The sequence below is a fragment of the Ambystoma mexicanum genome, chromosome 10, assembly GCF_040938575.1.
Source record: "Ambystoma mexicanum isolate Mex_15411 chromosome 10, UKY_AmexF1_1, whole genome shotgun sequence".
Lineage (NCBI taxonomy): Eukaryota > Metazoa > Chordata > Amphibia > Caudata > Ambystomatidae > Ambystoma > Ambystoma mexicanum.
Window position 1 is genome coordinate 550279612 of NC_090932.1, and position 25261 is coordinate 550304872.

The window sequence follows — 25261 nt, forward strand, 5'->3', positions numbered from 1 at the left end:
GTTGAGCCTTGCCACCTCCCATGGTTGTGTATTTATGTACTGCTATGTATTCTTGATTCCATGCCAGACCCCATGCTGGAGAAGGAACAAGTTACTTACCTGTAACGGTAGTTCTCCAGCATGGGTCTGGCATGGATTCACATGCGAACACTCCCTTCTGCCCCTCTGCGGCTCCTCTTGATCATACTACCACTTTACGTGCTACCAAATCTGAAGATGGCTGCCAGAGGAGGAGGGGCTTAGGGAGAGGGCAGGCATTGGCTGGGGGCAGTATGACCCAGAGCTCAGGGATTGGTTCATAGGAGAAAGAAAGTTTTTAAGTGAAAGTGAAACCGTTTTTTCTTTTACCGAGGATTCCCGGCCTGACAACGGGGAATAGTCCTGAGCATGTGAATCCATGCCAGACCCATGCTGGAGAACAACAGTTAAAGGTAAGTAACTTGTTCCTTATAACTGACCCACAGGCATAATAGGAATGGCTTTTATTAAATCTATCCAGAAGGTGCTAGCCGCCAATGAAGCTGCGGGCCAACAACATTCTTTTCTAATGATAGTGGGTGACTTTAACCTGCAACTGGAGCCGATTAATTGCCTGAAGGGTTGTGAGCAGACCAAGATGAAGCCTGGGATATCCTTGACCTGGTGGCGCCTGGCCCAAACTCATTGTACCCCTTGGCAGCTAATACTTTGTCAATCCTGTATAACCTTGAGCTTAGAGCAGGGACGTAATTTCACCAAAATGCCAGGAGTAGCGGAAGTGACATCACACGACCCTTGACCACTGATGACATCACAGCAAGTGATGTAATTTGACCCCACCCCGAAGTGATATCGTGGGAAGCGATGGAACACGATCTTTCACCCGTTGACAAAACAGCAAGTGGCATCACATAGCAGTGTACACTATGAAAAATATGGTTACGATATCACTATAATGTGATGTACATTTCATACAAGAATGGATCTCCATATGTATCGTTTAGATCAGTGTGTATAGGCCCATATTACCAAATTACTGTGAATGCAAGTAGACGTCCATGACCAAATGATAATGATGTGTTATTATATAGTACTTACGCTTAAGCGCTTTATATAGAAAAATATACACCCAATAACACCCAACCTGTGTTGGTTGGTATTCATTTATCGACCTCAGAAGGATGAAAGGCTGAGTTGAGGCGTTTAAGAACAGACTAAATCAGTGACTCACCACCTGAGGTGTGCCTGAAATAAACCTTTAATGAGTCTAGCAATTATTGTATAGAATTCCAGAAAAATACATTATTTGGTATTCCTATTCTTTCTTATTTAGGGTCAGTGCTGAAAGTATTAGACTTTTGGCACTCCTGTTCTCATTTTTCTTTTTTTAAGGGGCCTGAACAAGAAAGCTAGCCACTCCAGAAGTAAAGAGCCACATGGTACTGGCCACAGCCCAGTTGCTTGCATTACAAAAAAAAAAAACATCGCAGAGGTGGCAGTTGCGACCTCTGGCGACCCCTAAATGACGTCCCTGGCTTAGAGAATGCAACAGAAGGTTTGTTACAGACCAACCAGCCAAAATATTTTTGGGGGAGTGAATGGCTCTTCATTAATTGACTATATATTAATCCCAGCTTCAGCTTGGGCACGGGCAGATGAGTTAGTTATTGATAGGTATATAAGTGACTACCGCTCGTTGGCTATACATTTAAAATTGGAAAACCAAGACTCTGGAAGCAAAGCCCCTATGAAGGGATCCAACAGGGTTAAAGATATTGTTTGAAGACCACTGAAATGGGCTAAGATCCTAACCCCAGAGCTGAACCAGAGTATGTATATATCAATTTTAGCTAATGTCAAGGGCCCTCATTACGACCCTGGCGGAAAGTAACTGACCCGACCGCCATAGCGTAAATAGCGTTTCCGCCATTGCACGATGGAGTAAAGTGCGGCCAATCATGACCCATCGGGCACGAGCATTACGCCATGGCGGAAGTGCAAAGTCCGCGATGGCGGAAATGTCCCCAAAACGCCCCTCTCCGCCGTCGTACGGCGCCCTAGGTGCAATTCCGCCACCCATCATAGCGGTCACCGTAATGAGCGCCAATCGCAAAATACGGTGACCGTAAATATACGGAAACGGAAGTAAAAACATGGGGCCGGAACGGGAAACAGCACGCCGCACACCTATAAAATCAGAATCCCAACACAACCATTAAAAATCCGACCCTGAGACACATCCCAACCCGACAGCCACCCTAGTTAAAACAAACAAAATGGGAAAAGTAGCAAAAAAAGCGTGCGACCGCAAGCGGCAGGTCCACTTCTCCCATGAGGAACTCACCGTTCTCACAGAGACCCTCCAGGAGAATGCTGCCGTCGTCTTCTCGACGCAAATGACCAGGACGGCACTTGCGAACAAGAAGGCCACATGGGCCCTGGTGGCACAGCGTGTAAGTGCGGTGGGGACCGCACCCCGCAACCCACAGCAATGCAGAAAGCGATGGGACGACTTGCGGATACGCGTACGGAGCATACTATCAGCCAACCGTAACATTGCCACAGCTACCGGGGGAGGATCGGAATCACCCATCAAGTTGACCCCCTGGGAAGAAATCTGTGCCTCCACCATTGGAATGGAGAGCATAGAGGGAGTCGGAGGGATGGAGAAAGGAGTGCAGACATCCGAAGAATCAGGTAGGTGGGCCAAATAAAACAATGCTAAATCCACAATGTCCAATCATGTGAAGTACCATGTGGCCACATAGTGCAACAGAAACACATGTCCAGGAGAACGGCCACATACATTGGCCTGATAGCGCACTTTAAAAGTCACATTAAATACATAAATAATTAAAAATCCTAAAAACACCCTCTACACGTGCAGCATGCACACCCTAACTGCAGGCTGCAAAACAACTGCATCCTCAATCCACACAGAAATGAAACCACCTCCAAAGCCCTGACCCAAATCACCCTCAGGTACCACCCCAATGCATGTGATACATTGCCATTCCAATTTCCACAGACACATAAATAACGCTCGCCCTCCTTTACTCCACCACAGGGTCCGAGTCAAACGACGAGCTGCAGGACACCCCTACCAGCACACCTGCAAAGAGGGCCAAGACCAACGGCCAAAGACCCTCCACCTCAGCTGCACGGATCAAGACACGGCAGCAGCCCAAATCAAGTGGCAGCACACAGGAGGGGACTTCAACAGGCACCCCAGCAGCCAGCATGCCCACACCAGCAGCACCACAGGTCCCCCAATGGATGCCACAGAAGGCACTGCTTCTGATGGCAGCAGCACCATAGGTGACACTGCATTAATGCCAGCATGCTCCGACACAGACAACGGTGCTGTCGATGTAGGACCCATCCATGACCTGTCTCAATCCCCCTGTTTGTTTCATCCCCTACACCATGAGGATACCACGCAGGGGCACCCACAAGACGACGACTGGCCATCCCCCACAAGCCCTGTGGCAAGGCAACATGAGTTGATCAGCCCCTCTGTGACACCACCGCAAATGGCCATGGCACAGCAGAGGCAACAGTCCCTCGACCAGGTGATCGTGCAACAGCAGCAACTGGCCACGCTCCTCAAGGACCATGCTGATGAATGTGGGGGTACTAAGGCAGCCATAGAAACATCTACTGAGACACTTAGGGCACAAATGGAGAGAAGCACCGAGAGCCTGAGGGTACAAATGGAGAGAAGCACCGAGAGCCTGAGGGGGGAACTGCATGCGACGTCCAAAGACGTATGTGCTGAACTTGCCGCTGTGCGCCGTGTGCTCACTGAGCTCTCACAAACCCTTAGGGACATGCATGGACGTGAGCAGGCAGAGACATCATCCGTTGCAAGTTCCGTCCAGGGCAGCCCCCATCGTAGATCTGGGAGGAACCTGCACTCCACAGGCAGGGGTGCCCCTGATACCCGGAGAGTGGGCTTGCAATAGCGTCTGCCCACTGACAATGAGCATCTTTGGACACTGGTGTTCGGGGGGGAGGTAGGAGGGTGGAGGGGGGGTGTTGCGCTTTCTTGGGTGGCGGGTCGATGGGGTGTGTAATATAATTTCACATATGCTATAAACATTTCATAATCATCCAATGAAACGTGTGGACATTGATCTTTGTGTACGAGGCCTTCATAGGCGTACAGTCCACATTGTGCATGTTCCAGACACACACAGTGCCACAAGTCCCGTGTCCATGTATCAGCCACCAGGCGTGAGTGCTAGAAGCATGAATCTATGATACTCTGACGAATTTCACGGGCCTCCTGTGCCTCGCGGACTCCCTGAGGTGCTGCCACATCCCCAGCCTCATCATGACCATCTTCAGGTGCGTGCAGTTCTGCGTCAGGGGGCATGGGCACATTTCTACGTACGCACATGTTGTGTAGCATGACACATGCCATGACTATCTTTGCAACCTTCTCATGGCGGTACAGGAGTGCCCCGCCAGACCTGCTGAGGCAGCGGAAACGAGCCTTCAGTAGGCCGAATGCCTGTTCTATGACTACACGGGTACGTGAGTGGGCATGGTTGTAGTCCTCCTCATGCTGGTCCTGTGGGTTCCGGAGTGGTGTAAGGAGCCATCTCTTCAGTGGATACCCGGCATCACCTGTATGTGGACAAGAAAGGATGTTTGTGGAATGACATTGCTACGTACGCATCCCCCCCCTTCCTGCCAGGTCATTGCCGCATCACATACCCCACATTATCATGCATGGAATGAGACTCACCGAGTAGCCAGGATCTGTTCCCTGCGTGTCGCTCCATGTAGCGTGGTATCGTAGAGTTCCTCAAGACCATAGAATCATGGGTTGATCCAGGAAATCGGGCACAACAATGTGTGAAGATCCTGTTGGAGTCACACACCATCTGTACATTAAGAGAATGATATTGCTTCCGGTTGCGGTACTGGGCCTCCATGGCATGTGGGACAACCAATTCCACATGGGTGCAGTCGATGGCACCAATGCAACCCGGTATGCCGGCCAGTGCATGGAATCCAACTTTTGTGTTTGTAATCTCCTGCTCCGAGCGTGGTAAAGAGATGTAGTCGTCTGCGTGCTTCAGGAGGGCATCGAGCACTTGCAATAGTGTCCGTGAGAACAGTGGCTGTGAAATGCCATGCAACTGTCCGACTGTGTGCTGGTAGGTGCCTGTGGCCAGGAAGTGGAGTACAGACACCACCTTCAGTAGGGGTGGGATGGCGGTTGGGCTATCTATCATGCTGACAAGGTCAGCGTGTGTCATGTCCCCAATGGAGATTATGGTGTCCCGGTCCAAACGGTAGAGGGTGTGGATCTGCTCAGCAGTGAGGTTGAACGGATGAGCTTGGAGGCGTGGGATTGCGGGCTGCCTGCGTGGTGGTAGTGGCTGTGCTGGTGGGCCTTGCTGGCCCTGCCTTGCCCTCCTCCTCCTCCTGCGTCTCCTCTGTGCGGCCGGTTGTTGTAGTAGTTGGTGTTCGTCTTCTTCTTGGAGTTGGAGTACTTGCAGTGCTATCAGGTCCCCCAGGCCCAACATCGCTAGGCCTGCCGGTAGCATTTTGGAGTGGGTGTGGTCGTGGGAGGGGGTTGGGTGTGCAATTTATGTGTTCTCAGGCTGTATAGCCTCCACCTGTGGTGATTCATTCCACCTGTGCCAGCTGCAATCCCCTTTGGGCGAGCACTGTACCGAGGTTCACCGACGGGCGGGGCGTCACATTTGTGAGTGAAGCCAGTTGCCATTTTCACACACTGCCGCACTACATGGATGATTTTGTGATTTCGAGCGCCCACGGATGCCTTTTCGACGTGATGTTGCAAATGAGGAATTCGAAGGACAGCGCTTTCGGTTTTCAGCTAGCGGCGAGGAGACGCCCACAGGTCTGACTGCAAATATAACGTTCTATTGTTTAATGTCCTTGGGACAGGGGCCATGGCGAGAATGCAATGATTGATATGAATAGTATGGGATGCGCAATAGCGTAGTGGACGATAAGGCAGGACGTTCCCAAATACATGTTACTTCACATCACTAGAATTCCGGGCTGGAGCACAGTGGATTTTGCAGGCTGCATTACGCACAGACTCAATGGAGATTTCAAATGTTATGTGAGTAAATAATCAGGCGTTTTAATACCGGGATGAGGGAATGATGTATGGATGCATGGACAGATGATTTAATAGAGAGTTTGCCATGTACATGGCTTATTGGTATCTATCCCCTTCCCCTGCGCTATGTGATGCAGAGCTGCCATAGTGGGACCATCGTCTATCTGCCCTTGTTGGACCCTCCCTGTCTCGACGCGCCTTCCAACACTTGTGTCTATGCACGTTACTAATCCCATCTCATGGATTCTGCTTTAACAGACGCATGCACACAAACACTCGTTTGTAATAGTGTTTTCACCTCGATTGATATTGTTATGATTGGCAAGTGATTCATGGGTGGAAATAATCCTTTTGAGTGGGCTAGCATGCATATGGCTGTAGACTTGGTGTGATCATTGAAGTGAGTGATTCAAATGAAGTTCTGATGGCCATGCTATTCTTTTTCATTTCATTTGGGTGACAGGTATCTCCTCCCCTTTTGCCGCTGACATCTGTATGCCACTCCTGCAGATGGCTTTTACTCCCGACACCTGCTGCTTCGAGTTAATCAGTGGAGCACCATTACGATCTTATGGGACGATCGCCAATGGGCCACATGCCCTTACGCAGTACTAGTGGCTAGGAGCAACATATCTACCTTTCAGCTGGACTAGTGCCTACCTAATGGGACGGGCCTGCGGTTCTAGGCGCTTCCATGTTGCCTTTTTGGACGTGAATGTAGCCCCTGTGTACCATGAGGGAACAGGGCGTCAAACAAGGAGTAGCTGGTCATTTATTGCGGATGCAGCACACAGTAATGTAGATATTTTGGGGTTCATGACCTAATAGCTGTATGGGCTTGGTGAATTTGATGTGCATTAAAATTTTAGTCTGATGTTGACCGTGTAGCGTTATTCTTTGGAAGTAATGTAGCATATTCCTATTTGTGGAGCGATGTATTGTGAGTAGATCTGCATTGGGTTCCGGCTTCTGAGTATAGTTGCGTGGTACTGTACTGGCCGCGTTTGCCTACGAAGCCCACTAAGGTCAGGGATAGGGGCTGCCATCATGACTGTTTTAATGATGTCATGCTTAGGGGCGGGGGTTTAGCTTTTGTGTAACAGATGCCGGTCAGCCAGGTGGATTGGTGGAATGATGTGATTATCAGATAATGGCTGGTCACAGGTGCCTGTGTTTGCGTGCGTTTCTTGGAGGGAGACTGAGGTCATGTCCATTGGAATAGCTTCTGTATTCGTGCCATCTGTGCCCTGCAGCTCCCATTGGCCCCTCTTGAGATGAGCCTGGCTGCTCAGTCACTCTGCCAACTTGTGTGGTACATGCTTATGCTGATGGTTGGTTTGTTTACTGGCATGTGTACAGGGCTGGTGCAGTCTCCCTAAGGATACTGCTTTGAATGTTGCCTTACACTGGTGTCAGGCGATGGGGGCCTGTTGTTGTTTTGTCTCATCTTTCAGTTCATTTTGCTGTACTTGATCCTTCGCATGCCTGTGCTGCATCAGTACGGCAATGGTGACATGCCAAATATGGATGGCCACACACAAGGCACTTGGAGCCCCTACATTCATTTGTTCGTTGGCATGCGTGGGTGACTTGTGCATTTCACTGGTTGCATTTTACTTCATTGCACCTACGAGGTGTTGTGCAATGTGGCCAGGGAGTGGTGTACAGGCACTCAGTTGGGCCATTTACGGTTGGCTCACGATGCCGTATTTCTCGCCATGGCGGATTGGTACTTTCCGCCATGCTTGATGGCGTTATGTAAATGTCCGCTAGGGTCAGCATTCGCGTACCGTTGCGCCATGGTGGTAATTACGGTTTTGCATGGCGCGCGTGCGCGTACTTGGTGCAGTTAGCGTTGGCGTTCACTACGGTGTCGCTAATGGCATCGTACTTTATGGTGACGGGTCATAGTCGCAACGAGCGGTATTCGATGGCGGTATTGCATTTCCGCCATCGTTTTTCGATTTCCGCCAGGGTCGTAATGAGGGCCAAGGTAATCTGTACTCCAGAAACTAAGCCCACTGGGGTTTTGGATGAGTTTGAACTGTTGAAAACATTTGTGCAACCATATCTTTCGGGGACTGGGGCGAAACGTAAGAGTAAACCAACTACTGGGGGGGCATGGTTTGACGGCTCTGCGTACAGTGGCACAGAGAAGCATAGAAAATGCCTCAGAGATCTTTCGGGGATTGATAGACCCCTGCTTCGTTCCTTGAGAACCCACTATAAAAACCTACTTCATGATAGAAAGGCCAAACAAAAGGGAAATGGGAGATATTGCACAATGCTTGTCAGTCGAGAAATAATATCTTGTTTTGGAAATGGGTCTCCGATAGTGATCTTAAGGGGGACACCCATAAGATCGATAGCATTGGTGGAGACAGATGCAGGGCCCATTTTTGTGCTCTTTATGCAGCAGACCCTATTTATCCCACTCATTGGCTATCGAAGGCGGAACAAGTATTAACCCTTTGTCTATTACCCTGCAGGATGTAAAGGAAGTTTTAGCCTCTTCCAAAAATGGTAGGGCTGCTGGTCCAGACCTAATACCATTGGATTTTCATAAGGATGAGTCTAGTACCTGGGCAGCTCTGTTACTCCAGGTCTTTAGGGTATTGATATTCACAGGTAGGGTCCCAGACTCATGGTGTAGGGCAGTCATCCTCCCGGTATACAAGAAGGGAGGAAGGGATAGCCCAGCCAATTTCAGACCTAGATCCTTCTTGGCAGAGGCATATAGCATACACATACATCAGAGCAACCAGAACATTTGATACATATATAAATGAATACAGTGGTATACAGAAACAATGATACTACAGCAGGTGGGGAATAAAGTATCACAGAGCTTCAGATGCTTAAGCACTTAGCGGAGAAGACTGGGAGGAATTGTCCACAGAAGAGGGCACGTCCAAGCTGTTAAGGTAGCTGTTAAAGGCGGACCATATATTTCTTGGGGCGGGAGCGAGCTGGGATGATACTGAGGAACTCTTCTTCACAGTTTCGGGACCATGTGAGTAAATTTAACCATTTCTGGAATGAGGGGGAGGAGGAGCACTTCCAGTTCTGTAATACACATTTCTTAGCAACTATGCAGCTCACATTCAAGAATTTAGCCATGCTTTTAGCCTCCTCAGTCTGCCACACCCCAAACAGAACCCCCATCGGGGTCAACAACAGCGTCACTGATTTCAGATAGTGTTTCCAGGGTCTTGCCCCAGAATGCGGCCAGCCTCGGGCAGTCCCAGAACATGTGTAAATGGCCAGCCCCCTACGAGCTACAGCGAGGGCAGAGCCGTGGGGTCAGAACGCGCAAATCCGGAAATCCTGCGCAGGTTGTAATACAGCCTGTTCAATAATTTGTACTGTATGGTGCGATAACGGAAGTTTAGGGAGACTCTGTTGGTGTGAAAGCACATCTTCTCCCATAGATGGTCAGTAAGTTCCAACTCCAGCTCAGACGCCCAGTCTTCCCAGGCTTTGGAGGGCTGGGATGGGGCAGCAATTAGCAGAAGTTGTACAATGAAGAGACCACCCCACGGGCTCCACCCGAATTGGCGATGTAGGCAATCCCAGGGGAGTCCGGAGGTTCATTGGGGAAGTCAGGCCAAGCATCTCGGAAGGTGGCACGGACTCTAAAAAAATTGCAGTAGTTCCAGTGCTGAACCCGAGTGACTCGGCCTCCACGTCTGTGGTGTTATGAACTGCCCGTCTGGGTAGAGGTCAGTTAGGGCAAGGTACGCCAGGGTCTCCCAGTGTCACGCCAGGGCTGTGTCATGTGGGTTCTAGCCCGGGAAATCGCCAGGCGGGGAGCCACTTGTAGTATGGGTGTTGTTCGGCACATATCTCGAATATCCGACCCCAGGCTTGCACAGTGGTCTGGACCGGGTCAATGGGTGAGTCCGGCTCATATTGCCGGTGTAATATTAATGACATTACGTTGCTGCCTGCTGCCGCCAGAGTTTCCAGCTTGACATGGGGGCGAGGAGGGGGCCAAGGGTACCAGTAAGAAGCAAACTGTGCCTGTGCTGCGATCCAGTACCGCAGCATATCAGCGGCGGTGAACCCACCTCTATCGTAGGGGAGGGTCATATCAGACCATTTTTTACACACAGCACCAGAATGCCATAGAAACTGAGTGCACAGCTTGTGTATATTTGTAAAGTATTTCTTTCCGGGCCAAATAGGTACGTTACTGAATATGTACAGCAACTTGGGGAGCAATATCATCTTTACAAGTGAGAGTCTCCCAGCTAATGACGGTGGAAGAGAGCGCAGCGCGCCATTTTGGCTTCGACCTGCTCTGCCGCGGCCAGGTAGTTGTTTGTTAACAATATATCTTTGATCCAGGACTCCTAGGTACTTAATCCCGTTAGGGGACCAGCGGAGCGGGTATTCAGTGGCGGGCTGTAGGGTGGAGCTAGTGAGAGGGAAGAGCTCGGATTTAGTGTAATTTATAATGAAACCAGAGTATGTGCCTATGTGGGTGATGTCGCGTAGGATTGGGTCAAGGTGAACAGCGGGGTCTCTAATGAACAATGACACATCATCCGCATAGAGTGAAATAATTTCAGGAGTATCCTGCATTCGGATCCCTTTACGTGAGTGGCGCTCCCTGACATGGTCTGCCTTTGGCTCTATTGCCAGGGCGAATAGGATCGGGGAGAACGGGCAACCCTGTCGGTGCCTCTAAAGAGAGGGAACAGGCCAGATGTTTGGGAGTTGACTCGGACCCTAGCTACTGGGGAGGTGTATAATAACTTGATATATGCAATCATGTTGGGCCCTATGCCCATAGTTTCCAATACTAGCCACATATACTTCCGGGACACCATTTCAAATGCCTTCTGGGCATCCAGTGTGACCGCAACTGCACTCGCATCCTGGTCAATTCGCAACATGACATTAAGCAGCCTTCTAATGTTATGGGACGTGGATCTCCCAGCACGAAGCCCGACTGCTCATCATGGACCATATATGACATGACCGGGAGGAAGCGATTAGTAATTACCTTGGCAAAGATTTTAGTGTCCAAATTCATTAGCGAGAGGGGCCGGTATGATCCGCACTCATCGCTAGATTTACCGGGCTTGATTAGGACCGTAATAACGGCCTCACGTAATGTTGGGGGAAGGGACCCTAGCCGAAGTGACTCCTTCCATACTTCAAGTAATTTGGGGGCCAATATAGCTACATGCTCCTGGTCGGCTGAAGTATTGGATTTCCCTAGTGGCTTGTTCACTGAAAAATTGGAGCTCTTTGCTAATTAGGGAGAGAGTAGCAGGGTCAACTGACGTCGGGTGAGCTCGCTCCAGTACACGTAGTTTGGCTTCGGAGCGGGTAAGGGCTGCTCTTATAGTTTTGAGGACTCCTGCCTCCCTAGAAAGGGACATTCCCCTGATAAAGGCTTTGAAAGCATCCCAACGGACTCCCAAGGTGGTGGACTGGGGCGTATTATGCTCAAAATAGGATTGGATGTCGGCAAGGATGTCTACCTTGAATACAATATCCTGCAGGGCGGAAGACTTAAATCGCCATGTGTTGATGGTAGGGGCAGGTGTTCCCAGTTCTAGGGATATCAGAATCAGTGAATCGGTGAATGATCCGATAAGGTGCACGCAAGTATTTGTGTTTCCACCACTCTACCCAGCATTGCGCTTGATAGGAGGAACATGTCAATTCTGGAGGAGCTATCATGTACTGAAGAGTAGTGAGTGTACTCGCGTGTTTGTGGATGGAGTGCCCTCCATGCATCTCGAATATCAAGTGTTGTACTGTGTGCTAGGAGTTTTCGTGCCGCGCCGGACAAGGGTCTGGGGGCTGTGCCAGTTCTGTCCATTGTAGTGTCCAATATGAAATTCATATCCCCCCCAAAAGATCTGCTCCCCTACATAACCCAGCAAAATGGATACCACCAGGCCGACCAAGTCGGGGGAGTAAACATTAGGGCTATAGGTATTCACCAACAGATATTCTCTGTTAGCTATTGCGCAGTGCAATACAATGTATCTTCCCTCCGGGTCAATATAGCTCTTGTGGAGTACAAAGTTAAGTGATTTGTGAATCATTGTCAACACCCCTCTGGCCCGTGTGGAGTATGAGGTAGAATATCTGTGGGGTCCCCATGATGGCGCCATACACTTAGTCAGGGGGCCTGTGGAGTGTGTCTCCTGCAAGAGCAATATTTTGCAACCGTATCTCTTAGCGTAAGCCATGATTTTACGAGCCTTGGTATAGTTACTCAAGCCCCGTATGTTCGTGGACATCACTGTTGTAGTAGAATACGTTCAAGGCGGGAACCGCCCCCACCCATGAGGGCCCCCCGATGTCTTGTGGTCTGCCAGTCTGCCTCTGCCTTTTTTAATAACGTTACCCAAACCAACTCCACCCCCCTCCCGCACCACCACATCCTGGCGGGCAGTGCAACTCCCCTCCCCCTTCCATCAGAACCAACACACCCCATGGAACAGGGGACACCAGGCAGGTCCTAACGTGGGTCCGCTTCTCTGATGGCCCAACCAGGGCCTATACCCAACATCAAATTAACAAAACTGAACATTGCAATCGCAGTGGGGTGCATTGTTGCTGTGTGGTGGACACTTAGACACATATAAATGGCATGAAGTTACCAGCAGTACATTGAACAGTCATACGCATAGTGATCACACCTGACCCACATAACCTTAGGCAAGGTAAAAAAAAGAGGTCTGATCGAAAGGCGGGACTACCCACACGCCAGTAGTAAATACTCAGGCTCGTGGGTACAAGCGAGACACACTACAGTGGAGGCACACTATTTTTTTAACCTGATCTTTGACTTCGTTTTGAAGATTTGATTGATTAACATGTCGTTTGAAGACATCGAAGGACTCATCAAAATGCGCTGAAACCCTAGGGTTCTCCACAGAGGAAGCGACCGCAATCCTAGAACCTATCAGTGAAACATCAGTAGGCGCACATGGAACTACACCTAAGGATCCAGCAAAACGTATCAAACAGCTTGAATACTTGGTACGGAAGGAGATCAATAGGAAACTTCACGTAATCACTTTAGGCCGATACTTTAAAAACCAACGCATTCCAAGAGGACTTAGAATACAACTACGCCCCACTCTTTGTAAAGAGAGTAAAGAATTTGTCCGAAAATGGGAAGCCATTTTGAATAAATGCTCCCTTGACCTGATCCTACTTACCATCCAGGAACTTGCTAAAAATTTAACTGCTCTTAGCACAGAAATTGAGGAAATCGAAAAAGAACTTGTGGAATCCCTGGGTAAAGAAGAATTTGATACGATTCTCACTGATATTAACATTAAACTTGAAGGGTACAAAACCGAACTTGAACAAAAGAAAGTTAAAAAATTCAAACGAGACGCATATGATTACATCAATGACGAAGTATACACGTGGATGGAAAAATATGGCCCGATAGCCCCCAAGAAATTCTATAAACATCCGTCTGAAAACACTTCCAGCTCTGATTCAGAAGCACCAAGGGAATCGGATACCGCTGCAGAACAAATAACCAGCCATCCTGAACAAACAACTAGCCCTGGAGCTCAAGCACCCTCAGCCTCTTCTTTTTTAGGCGCACGCCCAAGAGAACTCGCAGGGGGAGGAGGAAACCCCAGACCGCAGACGCGGCAGCAACTAAAGAGAATTTAGTCATTAACATCTCGGGTAGAATTCTCAACAAAATGGAAGAGAACACATTACAAAAAGGCCTTAGTTTCGTTCCAACCTACAGTACCACCCTATTTAACAGCAAGATCGAACTGTACAAATTCGTTAGGAAGCTGAAACTCAAAGTTTTCTTTGAAGAACTTGAAGTTACTGATATACCCACACAAATGCCGGATTTCCAAGAATTCAGGGTAAAAAGCGGATTTGTTCCACCGATCAATGTCCCCTCCATAGAGACTTTCCAGAGATTGGTCACTAGAGATCTTGAACGGATCAATTATAGAACTCCACCACACAAGAACTTCAAACCACATGAGATAAGACTGATCAAAGACCTGTACAGTGACACGAAAATAACCATTCGACCTGCAGACAAAGGTGGTGCCCTTGTTATTCTCAACACCGTGGACTATGACACAGAATGTCTCAGACAATTACAGGATGATACCACATATGCCAGATTAGATCAAGATCCTACAATCTCCATCAAAAACAACCTGGCTATTCTACTTGATAAAGCATTAGAACTTGAATGGATCAATGAGCACACTCGCAAATTTCTTCTTAACGACCACCCAAGGATCCCCAATTTCTATACACTTCCGAAGATCCACAAAGACCTCAACAAACCCCCTGGCCGGCCCATAGTTGCAGGGATGGATAGTCTGAATCAACCTCTGGGTGTTTACATCGATTTTTTCCTTCAACCACTCATACAACAAACTATGACCTACACCAGAGACACTACTCACTTCCTGCAGAAACTCAAATCCAGCAGTCTACAGCCAAATCAATTGATGTTTACCATATACGTCAGAAGTCTGTATACTTCCATTCCACATGATCTCGGTATTGAAGCTGTCGAATGGTTGCTACTGCAAGCACCTGAGGTGCGCGCACAAAAGGAATTCATCTTGACCCTGTTACAATTCATCTCTGAGAACTCCTATTTCCAGTATTGCAATCAATTCTACCTACAAACTTCTGGGACCTCTATGGGCGCCACCATGGCACCCTCATATGCCAATTGTTTTATGTTTAAATTTGAGATGGACCATATACTGACCAAGAACTAATGGAAATGGGACATCCACATGTGGACTAGATATATCGATGATATTTTTGGTGTGTGGATAGGTACAGAACAACGATTTGAGGACTTCTTCGGATACATCCAACAGTATTGACCCCAGAGTACAATTTACCAGAGAATTCTCAAAGGATGAGATCACTTTCCTTGATGTACAGATAACAATGAAAGACACAGGCTATAAAACAACCCTATTTCGAAAACCTACAGATCGCAACAATCTGCTTCACCGCTTGAGCTTCCACCAGCCTAGCTTACTCAGGAACTTGCCATATAGTCAACTCTTACAGGTTGAGAGAATCGTCAGCGATCCGGAAGATTGCATAGCACAACAACTTTTGATGAAAGAAAAATTCCTACAACGAGGTTACCACCAAGATGAATTGGACCTTGCTGCCAGCAGAATTAATATCCTCGATCGTGATACTCTACTCTCTGCACCAAAGAAACCAGCTAGAGAGTTGAAATCACCCGTTTATGTGTCTAAATTTTCCACACAAAGCAATAGAATCATGAAGACTATTAAAAAACATTGGAATATTTTCAAAAATGACACAAGAGTGCAAGACTTATTTAAAGAACCACCTGTGTTCGCCTTCCAAAGAAGTAGGAATCTAAGGGACGAACTTGTACAAACTAAAGTACCCAACACAAAATTGTCCACACAACGTACTGGGACATTCCCAGGTTTGCATTGTGTGAATTGTAATTCTGTAATCAAAGGCAACATTGTTTTTCACCCACGGACAGGTCAAAAGATTACTCTGAAAACATATGGTACCTGTGATAGTATCAACATCATATATGGCATTAAATGCCCCTGTGGAAAATACTACGTGGGCCAGTCCACAAGAGCGGCAAAGATCAGGTGGAATGAACACCGCTCCTGTATCCGGAATTCCAATCCAAATTCAGCCGTGGCCCGCCATTGGGCCACGAACAATCACAATTTGTCACAGATTAAGTTTCTGGTGTTGGAAGTGCTAACGAGAAACAATCCTCATGAAGATCTCAGTTTACGATTAAACCGGAGAGAAACATTCTGGATCGACAAACTGTGCAGTCTGGTCCCTAATGGATTAAATGAGGAAATTAATTACCACTGCTATGTCTAAAAAATATGTTCTGTGAAGTGCATGCCTATTGTATTGTTTGGTTTCCACGTGGTTCTCCGACCGGCTGCGTGCCCTAGTATTTTTACTCGGTCTCCTGCTTGTTGTTATATTTAGATGCATGCCCTGTATCAGCATACTTAGTTCTATTGGTGTTAACATTGGGGTTTCCTGTGACTAACCTACCAATATTCAGGCTTTTTCTATTCTGACCCTAATCTATTTTAACTGTAACCTCGTTGCATATCCCGGACTGAGGTCTGGGACCCAAGGTGTACGCTCATTGGGGCGGCACCTTCCTCGACGAGGTCATTCTGAAGCAAATCTCTTGTTTGTATTACATTGTGGTTTCTATATTGTATGCAATTTATTTTCTCATGTGTTAACCGTTTGATTTTACATTACACTTTCATCTGAGCAATATGTTACATTCTTTTACCATTTTGAGTTATGAAATCAACATATTCTATGTATATTGGCACTTTTCCGGTTTTTATAACAATTGTGCTTTGTCTCATTTTTTAATTTATTTTTTTATTTTACTGGGCTCCCTCACGGAGTATTTCTTCCATTTTTATGCCTCATTTAGGTCATTTTTTAAATGGTGTCTAAATTCCTTTTTAGGATAGGATTTAGTGAGTACATGCCCCATAATTACTTATTAGCCCCTAACTCACAGCCACACTTCTGCTTGTCACCTTGTTACGCGACCATCGGACACTCGAGCGCGAGGCGATGGTCACGTGCGCATAAAACCCCGGGTTTCCAAGGCGACCGCCTAACTCGGCGTTTCGCTGTCGGATACTCCCTGCAGCAGTACCTACTCGCTCCAAGCGGATCCTGGTAAGAAAGGCGCTTGCGTCAATTTACATCGTACTGAGGTCTTTTACCTCCCTCTACCATACTTACCCTTATCCACGTTTCCCTATTAGATTACGAGATTATTGACACTTCAATCTGCTGCTGCATGTACGCTTAAACGTGGCGACCCATCTTGCGTGTGGGCACCCAACGTTTTTTTGAACCTTAGCAACACAATTAAGGTAATCATAACTTTTTTTCCTTTATTCATTTTTTCTGCATTTTATTTTCAATTTTCTCATGTTTATCATCCTGTTGTTCCTTTCTTTTTTACATTCTGCATCTTCTATTGGATTATCCACCAACTGGTATGTGTATATTTTGTTACTCTACATCATGCATATGCAATGACATTATTTGTGTATTATGCTTTTTGTTGTCTGTAATTGCATAGACTTGCCCTGAAGAAGGAAACCTTTCCGAAATGCATTGGCCCTAGTCTATTGTACACATCTATTGTACATATGTGTTGCGGTTCACTCGCCTCTCACTAAGAAAATATTAGTGACAGCTATATTTATCTTCTGGATAAACCAAAAACATTTGAAAAACCAACGGATGACTCATTGCATTTATTCTATTGAGAACCTTAATTACTATGGATACAACTAAACCTTTTGAACTATATAACTTTACGCCCTCCTCTGGGCATTTTTTGAGAGCGGCTGCGTGACCTAGTATTTTTACTCGGTCTCCTGCTTGTTGTTCTGTTTTGAAGTCGGGGTATCTCCAGACTTGTCGCCGCCAGCTCCTCTTTTATTTTGGATGAATTAATAAGTATATTCAACCTTTGATGAAACATTTCACCCTACAAAGTGGTGCCCACTTACTTCCCTGTTTACAAGCGGTTCAGCCACAAACGGAGAAGTGAATCAGTGATGGCATGTAGATAAAGCGTGGCGGAGAACCGCCTATAGCCACTGACGGTGAGCTTGCCAAATATGAACGTCTCAGGTGATAAATGCGTACATATAGGTGAACAAATAAGGTTACATTGCTATCAGCACATGAAAAACAAACAATAATAAACAGAGTACTGAGATACGAGGCGGTTAGAACCTAGTCGTCAACCATGGGATCTCCATTGAGATTCGGCAGTGGTATCTGGGCCTCTGTAAATTTGACAGCCTGCTCCGGGACGGTGAAAAAGTACAAATTTTCATTGAAGGTAATCTTGAACCGGGCCGGGAAAAGAATCGCGTAGGGAACATTACGCTCACGTAGTAGTTTCTTGACTCCCAGGAATTGACGTCTCTCCTGTTGCACCCCGACAGAGAAGTCAGGGAATATGTGGATGGTATGCGAGTCAAGGCACAAGTCGCCCTTCACACGTGATAGACGAAGGGTGAGGTCCCTGTCTCTGTAGTTGAGAATCCTAGCGATGATGGGCCTGGGGAAGTCTCCTGGTTTGGGGCGTGGTGATAATGCCCGATGAGCTTGCTCGACTGTAAAGTCGGGGGATAGTGCGGGGTCACCCACTAAGTCCTTGAGTAGATTCTCGACTGCCAATTCCATGCGCCCTTTCAGGGCATTTTCGGGGACCCCTATAATGCGTAGATTGTTTCTGCGCGAGCGGGACTCCAGGTCATCACACTTCGCCTTAACCGTTTTCATGTCCCGAGTCAGGGTGGCCACCGTGTCCTGCAAAGTGTGCAGTTGATCTTTATTCACCCCGATTCTATTTTCCGCCTGAGTGATCCTGGCTCCCGCCCGATCAACCCGAGATTTAAGGGATGCGATGTTGGCATTAATATCGTCCAGTTTTTCGTGGAACGAGGCAACATTTTTGGCCATTGACTCCATCATTGCAGTGAGGACAGGGGCCAGTGCACCTGATGGAGGCTCGGGTTCGTGGTCTCCTTGTCCCCTGGTCCACACGTGACGTAGCCTTCGCAGACTTGTCCATGGCGCCCACCTTGTTGGTCCCTCTGGATCTGTTGGACATTGCAAGTGCAGAGGGTGTTGACCCAGCAGGTCAAACCCGAACCAATGTGAGGAGCAGGGGTGTAGAGCCAAGCTTGACTGTCCAGTAGTCGCAGTCCGCTGAGGTAGAGGGAGAGTAGAGGTGGCTAGTGATACTGCAGATGTGTTCGGGGCTTAGGTAGCAGCAGGGCTGCAACGCGAGCACAGTTAGATCAGCATACTGATGGTAGTCGAAATGGGACAACCGTGATGCCCGCCGAACGAGCACCACCACGTTAGGAAAGCGTTGCTAGTGCGTGACAGGAGCAAGCGTTGGCAGGGTCAGTGGTACTACGACCACCCGTAGGTTCCCATTGTTCGTGTGGCCTGGTGTCAGATGTAGCGAGGTCACTGGCGTAGTGTGGTGCCCTCCAGGGCGCCGTATATTGTACAGGAGGGAGCGTGGCTACTGGCAGACCACCAGGGGAAGTACAGGCGAGCCAGATGGGGCCAGTGGTCCGGTGTACACAAGAACGCCACAATCTACAGCGTTTGCTGGGCCCCAGGGGGTAGGCCGCAGGGTCGACAGTACAGTCTGGTTAGCAGAGAAGGCACCCGCATATGAGAGGCAGCATGGGGGCGCGGGGATCAGGGAAAGATCAATGAGGGGTGAGCCTCCTCCCAACCCAGCTCCTCGCCTGGGCCACGAGCACAAACCGCCACCCTCGAAGTGTAGCACAGCGTTCCGCAGGCATCAGCGACCAATATGTGGGGCCCGGGAGCCGCACCCACCAGGCACGGTCGGCTAGTGGCAATCCTCCGCTGGCAGTCTCCGGCCGCCGCACGGCCACAGGGGGAGGCCGCGATGTCAAAGAGCAGGGAAGAGGGGTGGAGGCAGACATTAGTTTGGGTGCAGTCCCGGCCCTCCGGTGCAGCGCAGGCAGATGATGACGCCGCGGCACTCGGAGAGGGCCAGGGATCACAGATGCCGCCACTCGCTGAAGACGGGCGTCCGGAACAGGCGGGCGCAGTCCCAGCTCACCACCGACAAGTGACGCAACCCTCCGCGGAGGCGGCTCCAGCCGGGTCTCTGGCACTGCCGGGGTCCGCCCAGGCGAGCAGGCCGAAACTTCAACACAGCGCAGCAGGGCTCCTAATGCGCAATTCTGGCAGTAGACAGATCAGGATACTCAGCACAATGTCAGCAGCAATCTGGTTTGGCACAGTGCAGTGAAACGATGCGTTCCGCCGATAGCGCCGGATTTAGGTCCAAACCACACGGAGCTCCACAGCTAGGCAGCCATTTTCGGGCTGCTCAACAGCGCCCCCCACTGTAGTCCAGTGTCTAATGTTATTTCTAATCATTCAAAAGTACACAATCTTATTAAAAAGGCACTTGTATGTATTATTTGTGGACCTTAGGACAGCATTTGACTCAATGTCCTATGAATAGCTATGGATGGTTCTGGTGGAGCGGAAAGTACCAGAACATCTGATGGACATTATATCAGCTTTATACTGAAAGACTGTGTCCCGTGTACATTATAATCTGGGCCGCAAAGAAACTGCATACTTTGAGGTAGCTTTGGGAGTTAGGCAGGGCTGTGACCTGGCCCCCTCTTGTTCAAAATATATATATATATATTTTTTTTGTTTTTGTTAAAGGGACTTTATGGTGAAGTTGCACTACTAAAAACCTGTGAAATTCACTAACAAAAACTTCACAAACCGAACATTTTGAAATTCACCAGTTATGGTAGGCTAAGCAACCATAACTCACCCCAACCCCTGTGCACTGCTAAGACTAACACCCAGGACATCAAAGATGATATCACAAATGGCATTGATGACATCACTGATGACATCACATGTCTGGCTCCCTCTTTTTTCCTTTACTGACTTATCTAGGCCAGTAAGAGTCGCTAACTAAGAAATCATAAACTCATTATTTATATTCAAGTACTATATTTATAGAGTTATTTTTCAAATATGTTCTTGCAGTAATTCACTTGGGTTTCACTGAGAGCATATGAAACATATACGTAGGGGAAAACACAGATTTGGAAAACAGCATTGGTTTGTGTGTATAAAGATAATCAGTAAGGTTCTCAACACTTTCTTTTAGATCTGCATTTTTTTTAATTACTTTACTTTCCTGGATATGCTCATATTTGTATGCACACTACTCTCCTTAAGGTCCAGTCACATTATATGAAATTTATACATAGCCAGTTAGTAGGTTTGAAGCACAGCGATCACTTCTGTGTATAAAGTTAATTAGTTGGGGTATGAAGATTGGTTGTTAGTAATGTTGTTTACTTAATTTTCCCTCTATAGGCTCATATTTGTATGTGTTGTTGTTTGTGTTTCGTTTTGAATAATGCAATTATGAAGTAAGTGGGTTTTATTAGCTAGTTATTAAATGTAGCCCAGTAGACAAAACTATAATAAGCATGTATCATTTTACTATGCAAAATGGTAAGATTAATAATATTGCACATTCATCATATATGTTGCACACAATGGCTATCTTTCTACATGAGTAGCTTAGTATACTGGAAAGAACCTGATAATAGAATGGTATTCGTATCAATGCATTACTTAATGCACTACGTACCTCATGACATTTCTTGCTGTAACCCTTCACACTTTTTGATGAACATTAGAATAAGAATCCCTTGTACAGACTTTTTATGAAAATAAATGCACATGTGATGTCATCAGTGATGTCATCAATGACATTTGTGATGTCATCTTTGATGTCCTGGGTGTTAGTCTTAGCAGTGTACAGGGGTTGCGGCGAGTTATGGTTGCTTAGCCTACCATAACTGGCGAATTTCAGGGGTTTTTCGGTTTTACTTCGAACCATAATGTTCCGTTTGTGAAGTTTTTTTTACTGTATTTCACAGGTTTTTAGTAGGGCAACTTAACCAGAACATCCCTTTAACAATTTTTTTTAGTGAATATACACTTTCCTCATGTGAATTTGGGACATATGTAATAGAATTTCCTTACTTTATATACATGTAACATAGAACATACTGAACCCCCTCGCTAATGGTATATGAAGGAGACGGACTGAGTGCCTGTCTGCGTACGGGCGTGGACGAGATCAACACTACCCAAACAATCAGGGGGTATCTGAAATTGTTCTATTATACCATATGAAAAATGCACAACTTTAAAAAGGAGCACATAAACACATTATAAGTAGTAATAAGTAATCCATTCCAACCTACATGTCTCACACATTACACATTCATTTAAGTACCATGTAGAATAAAATGGATTATAGCATAACAGAAAAAGATATGCCCCCACCGTAATTGCCTCACACAAACTGCAGCTAGGAGCGACAGTAGATGACCATAACAGAAGGAAAACAAATTACAAGAAAGGAGTAAGTGAACTTCATTTTTCTTGTATCTTGTATGTGTGTATACTTTTTGTATGAGCTGCAGAACAAATAATGTATTTCTGTTGTTTTGACACAGAAATGTGCAGTACTTTAGAGTGGCTGGAGGAGAATTTTTCACGTGGCGAAATGTCGGAAGATAGCGATAATAATGGTATACACTTCTCTGCATAAGCAAATCAATAGTCAGTATTTTATGGGCATTTAACATACATATATATATTTCTGAGGCTTGTGGAATCTGTTTAGATCACATGCTGTGCTTAGGCCGACATCTAGTGGAAGCTGTGGAGTATTACAGTTTGTTTTTCGAAACTCGAAAATGGGCGTCGACACAGGCGTGCCAGTAATACTATCCCTAGTGTGACGTCCACTGTACCCAAGATCCCTCACGCGTCTAGGATCCTCAGATTGTTTTTTTCCGCCATACTGGTCGGAAGCATCTTGCGGAGTTCCCTGGCCTTAGCCATACTTTTGCTAATTATTGAAGTAAAATTATTTATTGACATCCTTCCCCACCCCAACGTCGACCTCGACACTCGACGACGGCTGGAGAAGACAAGGCCGCTGGCCTCGGCCCTGCAAGTAGGGAGAGTGGGGGGTGGTACATACTCTTCACTCTTGGTATATAGGTACACCTTATATATTTCCTACACTTACCAGCCCGCTGCCTCAAGGTGCGTATGGAGGGTACCCCTTTCCAATTCTGCCCCAAGTGCAACCGCAAATACCCTTGGGTCGACAGGCACGACACGTGCAACCTCTGCTTGCCGAGGGACCACCCCGAAGCAAACTGCAGAGCGTGTAGTAGGTTTAAACCTAAAACACTTAAGGACCGTTCGACAAAGCGTTGGGCACACCACGCCAGGCAGGCAGCCATGGCAGCGGAGGGCGCCTTCAGCGATGGCAGCGACGCCGTACTTTCGGACGGCGAGGGCATTACGGCGTCGAAAGACTGCCGAGCGCAGGTCCCCGACCTCGGAAGGTTGTCCGGCAGGACGGCTATGGGGAAGACCCCCGGCGACGCAAGCGCTACACACCCTACACACACTAAGCACACTAAGTCCAACCGAACCTCGACGATGTCGACTTCTCGGAAAGAGGCACGGATAGAACGGTCCGACTCGGTGTCCTCTGGGCGCTCTCGATCGAGATCGCCTCATGACGCAAGGCAATCATCCACTCTTGCCAAGATCATCCACCAGCCCGCTGCCTCAAGGTGCGTATGGAGGGTACCCCTTTCCAATTCTGCCCCAAGTGCAACCGCAAATACCCTTGGGTCGACAGGCACGACACGTGCAACCTCTGCTTGCCGAGGGACCACCCCGAAGCGAACTGCAGAGCGTGTAGTAGGTTTAAACCTAAAACACTTAAGGACCGTTCGACAAAGCGTTGGGCACACCACGCCAGGCAGGCAGCCATGGCAGCGGAGGGCGCCTTCAGCGATGGCAGCGACGCCGTACTTTCGGACGGCGAGGGCATTACGGCGACTCGGTGTCCTCTGGGCGCTCTCGATCGAGATCGCCTCATGACGCAAGGCAATCATCCACTCTTGCCAAGATCATCCACCAGCCCGCTCCCTCAAGGTGCGTATGGAGGGTACCCCTTTCCAATTCTGCCCCAAGTGCAACCGCAAATACCCTTGGGTCGACAGGCATGACACGTGCAACCTCTGCTTGCCGAGGGACCACCCCGAAGCGAACTGCAGAGCGTGTAGTAGGTTTAAACCTAAAACACTTAAGGACCGTTCGACAAAGCGTTGGGCACACCACGCCAGGCAGGCAGCCATGGCAGCGGAGGGCGCCTTCAGCGATGGCAGCGACGCCGTACTTTCGGACGGCGAGGGCATTACGGCGTCGAAAGACTGCCGAGCGCAGGTCCCCGACCTCGGAAGGTTGTCCGGCAGGGCGGCTATGGGGAAGACCCCCGGCGACGCAAGCGCTACACACCCTACACACACTAAGCACACTAAGTCCAACCGAACCTCGACGATGTCGACTTCTCGGAAAGAGGCACGGATAGAACGGTCCGACTCGGTGTCCTCTGGGCGCTCTCGATCGAGATCGCCTCATGACGCAAGGCAATCATCCACTCTTGCCAAGAGTGCCTCGCTCCCTAGATTAACGGAAGTTCGATCGTCGGAAGACGAAGACGACTTCCACCCCCAGACCGCGCTCCAAGAAACCGAGAGCGCAGTTAATACAAGCGAGGCCCCACGCTCGAAACAAGATACCTCTCCCGACCCTCGGCGCCAGGCGTCGAAAGTCTCTGGGGCCTCCAAGGGGCAGGGAAAACATTTTTCCACGCACGGGGAGGGAGGGAAACAGCGGAAAGCTCAGCCTTCCACTCCTGTAGGACCATCCTTCCACCCCAAGCAGACAGATAAACATAAATCTACTGGGACATCAACATCCAGCAAGGGTACCCTTTATAAGTCCTCTAAGCTGCCTACTAAAGTCATACCCTGTTCCAAAGAATGGTCCAGTGAGGACATAGACAGGGTCATGTCAAGGATGTCTTCCTTAGCTGATTTTTATGACAAAAACCCAGAACATTTCCTTTCGTATGACCCTCAAGGGGCCACACCCTCAGGCTCCTCTGATCCTATCCCCCTAAGTAAAAAGACCCGAATCGAAAGACCTGACCCCTTCGAGGTGCAGCCTTACTCTACTCCATACTCTACTCCACACCCCAGATTCCAAGGGAAACCTTTCCCTGAAGGGGACCAGGAGTTTACAATTATGGAGGAACGAACCGGGTCGGAATACTATGCGGAGGATGAGGACCTGGAGGAGGTAGAAGATGAGCAGGAAATTTACAGAGTAGATTCCCCGGTAGAAAGCGAAGCCCCAGTTACCGACTCGCCAGTTGATAACCAACCCCTCCTTAATGAAGTTCTTGCTCGCGCAGCAGAACATTTTCACATCGACACACAGGGTGTACAGGAGGAAAGGGACTTCGCAGAAGAGTTGGTGGGAGAGAAGAGGCCGGTCGCTCAGACCATCCCGATCCTTAAATCCATCCAACGTAGAATAGCTCCATCCCTGGTGAATCCTAACCTCACCAGAGCCGTCAACCCCAGAGTCGAAAAACTTTTTCGGGCAGCCCAA

General features: G+C 48.1%; 1 protein-coding gene and 1 long non-coding RNA gene across 3 annotated transcripts in view; both read left to right on the top strand.

The window, feature by feature from the left end:
• Positions 1-25261, top strand: part of D2HGDH (D-2-hydroxyglutarate dehydrogenase) — a 1571200-nt gene that overhangs the window by 798468 nt on the left and 747471 nt on the right. The window lies entirely within an intron of this gene.
• On the top strand, positions 16916-17389 carry LOC138491562 (uncharacterized). Its single transcript, XR_011276035.1, has 2 exons — positions 16916-17016; positions 17229-17389. It is a non-coding gene; the product is annotated as an uncharacterized lncRNA (long non-coding RNA).